The 5000-nt window shown below is 40.6% G+C and overlaps 1 long non-coding RNA gene across 1 annotated transcript in view; it reads right to left on the bottom strand.

Moving 5' to 3' along the window:
- Nucleotides 1-457: 457 nt before the first annotated feature.
- Nucleotides 458-5000, bottom strand: part of LOC138353291 (uncharacterized) — a 7465-nt gene continuing 2922 nt past the window's right edge. The window contains exon 3 of the long non-coding RNA XR_011223109.1: nt 458-765. This is a non-coding gene — a long non-coding RNA (uncharacterized lncRNA). The remainder of the gene's footprint in view (nt 766-5000) is intronic.

Here is a 5000-nt window from a genome sequence, read left to right on the forward strand (position 1 = left end):
GACTCATCTGCAATGTATGTACCTTTACCTGAATAAAAAATCTAATCTAAATCTATATCTAATCTATATGCTTAGATATATGCAAATGAGAGAGTAATAGAGCGAAACCTTTAAAATACTGAACAATTTGGAGGATATTGATTCATACAATTTCTTCAAAAGGTCAGATGTAACACGAACAAGGAGCAAAGGTTTCAAGCTCAACAAGCCACAGTGTAGGAGTGACAACAAATGCTTTTTAACCCATACGATTATGATCATGGCAATAAGGTTTCTAAAACAGTAGGCATTCTTCCAAAGCCAGACACTGTACTATGTTCCTCGCCCTAACCTAGTCACTCAGTATTATTCACTCATTTATCTATGTCTTGTCTATTTATGTCTTAAAGGTTACAAGACGTACATTAGTCAATACAATTGGTGCTTAAAATGTTAAGGATCTCTTGTGAAACACGGGTATTAATAAAAAAATTTATTATGTAAAATAAATAAAAAAGGCCCAAGGGCCATGAAGTAACAAGAATGCAAGGCCGGCACAAGCTGGCGTAAGTAGAGAAGACGGAAGATTCTTCATATTAAAAGACCCTGCTTCTCCAAGATGGCAGTCACACCCTGCTTGCCCTGGACAATCACCATATGGAGAAGGACTGTTTACTGTGAAGGGAAGTCCACAAATGCAATGCCAGCATGAGTCAGTCTTGAAGGGTAAACGATGATGGCACCCTCACAGTAACACAAAAGCCGAGCAAGCCCAGTGAGGAAGACCTGTTGACGGGAAGGAGGAGAATCATTAGTCACAACAAAATCCACATAGAAACAAAGGAGAGAAAAAAATAAAGTGGATTTCTTCTTTTTGTATAGACATAATAAATATTGCCATTTGGCTATGTATTTATATGATATATAATAGAATACAGCATAAAACAAAATAAGAGGGGTGATAGGAGAAGAAAAGATTAGTGTTCAGTGAGAATCCACAAGGTCTTCTCTGAATACTCTATTTTCTTCAAGGCTGTGGGTCCCTACAATTGCACCAGAGGTGGTACACACCCCTATTATTATTTAAACAGGTGAGTACACACACGGTGTTAGCAAACTTAGCCTCCAAACACACACACACACATGGTATCAGCAAACTTAGCCTCCAAACACACACACACACACATGGTATCAGCAAGCTTAGCCTCCAAACACACACACACATGGTATCAGCAAGCTTAGCCTCCAAATACACACATGGTATCAGCAAGCTTAGCCTCTAAACACACACACACACACAAACGGTATCAGCAAGCTTAGCCTCCAAACACACACACACACATGGTATCAGCAAGCTTAGCCTCCAAACACACACACACACATGGTATCAGCAACTTAGCCTCCAAACACACACATACACACATGGTATCAGCAAGCTTAGCTTCCAAACACACACACACACATGGTATCAGCAAGCTTAGCCTCCAAACACACACACACACATGGTATCAGCAAGCTTAGCCTCCAAACACACACACACACATGATATCAGCAAGCTTAGCCTCCAAACACACACACACACATGGTATCAGCAAGCTTAGCCTCCAAACACACACACACACATGGTATCAGCAAACTTAGCCTCCAAACACACACATACACACATGGTATCAGCAAGCTTAGCCTCCAAACACACACACACACACATGGTATCAGCAAGCTTAGCCTCCAAACACACACACACATGGTATCAGCAAGCTTAGCCTCCAAACACACACACACACATGGTATCAGCAAGCTTAGCCTCCAAACACACACACACATGGTATCAGCAAGCTTAGCCTCCAAACACACACACACACACATGGTATCAGCAAGCTTAGCCTCCAAACACACACACACATGGTATCAGCAAGCTTAGCCTCCAAACACACACACACGTGGTAACAGCAAGCTTAGCCTCCAAACACACACACACACATGGTATCAGCAAGCTTAGCCACCAAACACACACACACACACATGGTATCAGCAAGCTTAGCCTCCAAACACACACACACATGGTATCAGCAAGCTTAGCCTCCAAACACACACACACATGGTATCAGCAAGCTTAGCCTCCAAACACACACACACACACACATGGTATCAGCAAGCTTAGCCTCCAAACACACACACACATGGTATCAGCAAGCTTAGCCTCCAAACACACACACACAGAAAATGGGGACATTGAAACAGTTGATAAACTTGATTTCAAGAGAGAGAGGTCACTATGGGGAACTTCAATTTTTTTTTAATAAGTAATTAGGCAGACTTGTTGCTAGACAGGGAAGTAAATTAAATGTATGCCAAATTTTGCAAAATATACAATGAAGGCACACAAACATTCATACCAAAACAGAGATGCAGGGCCAGAAAACAGGATTGGTTCAACAGAAATTGAGAGAGGGCCACAGACCAAAAGACACAAAAATGGAATGAAAGACATTGAAAAACTACAAGCAGATGTCAACAAAGTTTTCGATTGGGCAGCAGAAAATAACATGATGTTTAACAGTGATAAATTTCAGGTATGGCAAAAATGAGGATCTGAAACATAATACAGGGTACAAAACACAATCGAATCTTCCTATAGTAGAAAAACAGCATGTCAAGGATTTGGGAATAATGATGTCCGACGATCTAATGTTTAGGGAGCATAACCAAGCAAATATTGCGTCAGCCAGAAAAATGATCGGATGGATTATGAGAACTTTCAAATCCAGGGATCCCATCACAATGGTTGTACTCTTCAAGTCACTTATGTTGTCCCGTCTCGAGTACTGCTCAGTATTCACTTTCCCCTTCAGAGCACGGTTGCACGGTTGTTCCTGCCGGAACAACCGTGGACATCTTCAGGAGAAAACTGGACTGTTTTCTAAGAGAAGTTCCGGATCAGCCGGGATGTTGTGGGTATGTGGCCCTGCGGGCCGCTCCAAGCAACAGCCTGGTGGACCAAACTCTCACAAGTCGAGCCTGGCCTCGGGCCGGGCTTGGGGAGTAGAAGAGCAGAACCCCATCAAGCAGGTATCAAAATAGAAAGAAGCCAAACCCCCAATCATACCAGCGATACAAAGATGCGAGAAACAACTATACAGCAGTAAGGGAAGAGGCAGAAAGAAATTTTTAAAAAGGGATAATGGATAAATGTAAAACAGAACTGGGCCTATTCTACAAATTCATAAACAACAAATTGCAGGTAAAGGATAATATCCAGAGGTTGAAAATTGGAAACAGATTCACAGAAAATGATAATGCAATGTGTGAAACATTAAACCAAAAGTTCCAAAGTGTGTTTATACAAAATGAAATCTTAAGAGAACCAGACACAATAAGAATTTCTGAGAACATCATAGAGCGTATAGAGGTGTCTAGAGATGAAGTGGAAAATATGCTAAAGGAGCTAAGTAAGAACAAAGCAGTTGGTCCAGATGGAGTTTCACCATGGGTTCTGAGAGAATGTGCATCTGAGCTCAGCCTTTCACTTCACCTGATCTTTCAGGCATCCCTGTGTACAGGAGTCATAGCAAACATGTGAAAAAAGGCTAACATAGTTCCAATCTACAAAAGTGGCAACAGGGAAGACCCCACCCCTCTCAGTTATAGACCTGAATCATTGACAAGTGTAACAGTGAAAAGATTGAAAAAAAAAACTAAAAACTAAATGGGTAGAACACCTGGAGAGAAATTATATAATATCACACAGACAGTATTGTTTTCGATCTGGAAGATCCTGTGTATCGAATTTACTCAGTTTCTATGATTGAGCCACAGAGATTTTAAAGGAAAAAGGTAGTTGGGTCGACTGCATCTATCTAGACATTAAAAAGGCTTTCTACAGAGTTCCACATAAGAGGTTGTTCTGGAAACTAGAAAATTTTGGATGGGTGACAGGTAAGCTTCTAACATGGATGAAAAATTTTCTGACTGATAGAAAAATGAGGGCAGTAATCAGAGGCAATCGGACTGGAGAAGTGTCACAAGTGGAGTACCACAGTACATGCACCAGAAATGTTCATTGTCTACATAAATGATCTGCCAGTTGGAATACAGAATTATATAAACATGTTTGCTGATGATGCTAAGATAATGGGATGGATAAGAAATTTAGATGATTGTCATGCCCTTCAAGAAAACCTGGACAAAATAAATATATGGAGCACCACTTGGCAAATGAAATTTAATGTGAATAAATGCCATGTTATGGAATGTGGAATAGAACATAGATCCCACACAACCTACAAATTATGTGAGAAATCTTTATATAATTCTGATAAAAGAAAGAGGTCTAGGGTTGATTCTAGATAGAAAACTATCACTTGAGGCCCACATAAAGAACGTTGTGTGAGGAGCCTATGCCACGCTTTCTAACTTCAGAATTTCGTTTAAATACATGGATGGCGAAATACTAAAGAAATTGTTCACGAGTTTTTTTCGGCCAAGGCTAGAATATGCAGCGGTTGTGTGGTGCCCATATCTTAAGAAGCACATCAACAAACTGGAAAAGGTGCAAAGACATGCTACTAAGTGGCTCCCAGAACTAAAGGGCAAGAGCTATGTGGAGAGGTCAGAGGCATTATATATGCCAAAACTAGAAGACAACAAAAAGAGGTGATAAAATCACTATGTACAAAATAGTAACAGGAATTGATAAAATCGATAGGGAAGATTTCCCGAGACCTGGAACTTCAAGAACAAAAGGTCATAGATTTAAACTAACTAAACAAAGATGCCAAAGAAATATAAAAAAATTTCCTTTCGCATACAGAGTGGTAGACGGTTGGAAAAGTTAAATGAGAAGGTGGTGGCGGCCAAGACCGTCAGTAGTTTCAAAGCATTATGTGACAAAGAGTGCTGGGTAGACGGGACACCACGAGCGTAGCTCTAATCCTGTAACTACACTTAGGTAACTACATTTGGTGTCAGCAAGCTTACCGTCGAAACACACACAAACAGCCTGCCTATTATTCAAGGCCTTC

Source organism: Procambarus clarkii, chromosome 57 (genome assembly GCF_040958095.1).
Source record: "Procambarus clarkii isolate CNS0578487 chromosome 57, FALCON_Pclarkii_2.0, whole genome shotgun sequence".
Lineage (NCBI taxonomy): Eukaryota > Metazoa > Arthropoda > Malacostraca > Decapoda > Cambaridae > Procambarus > Procambarus clarkii.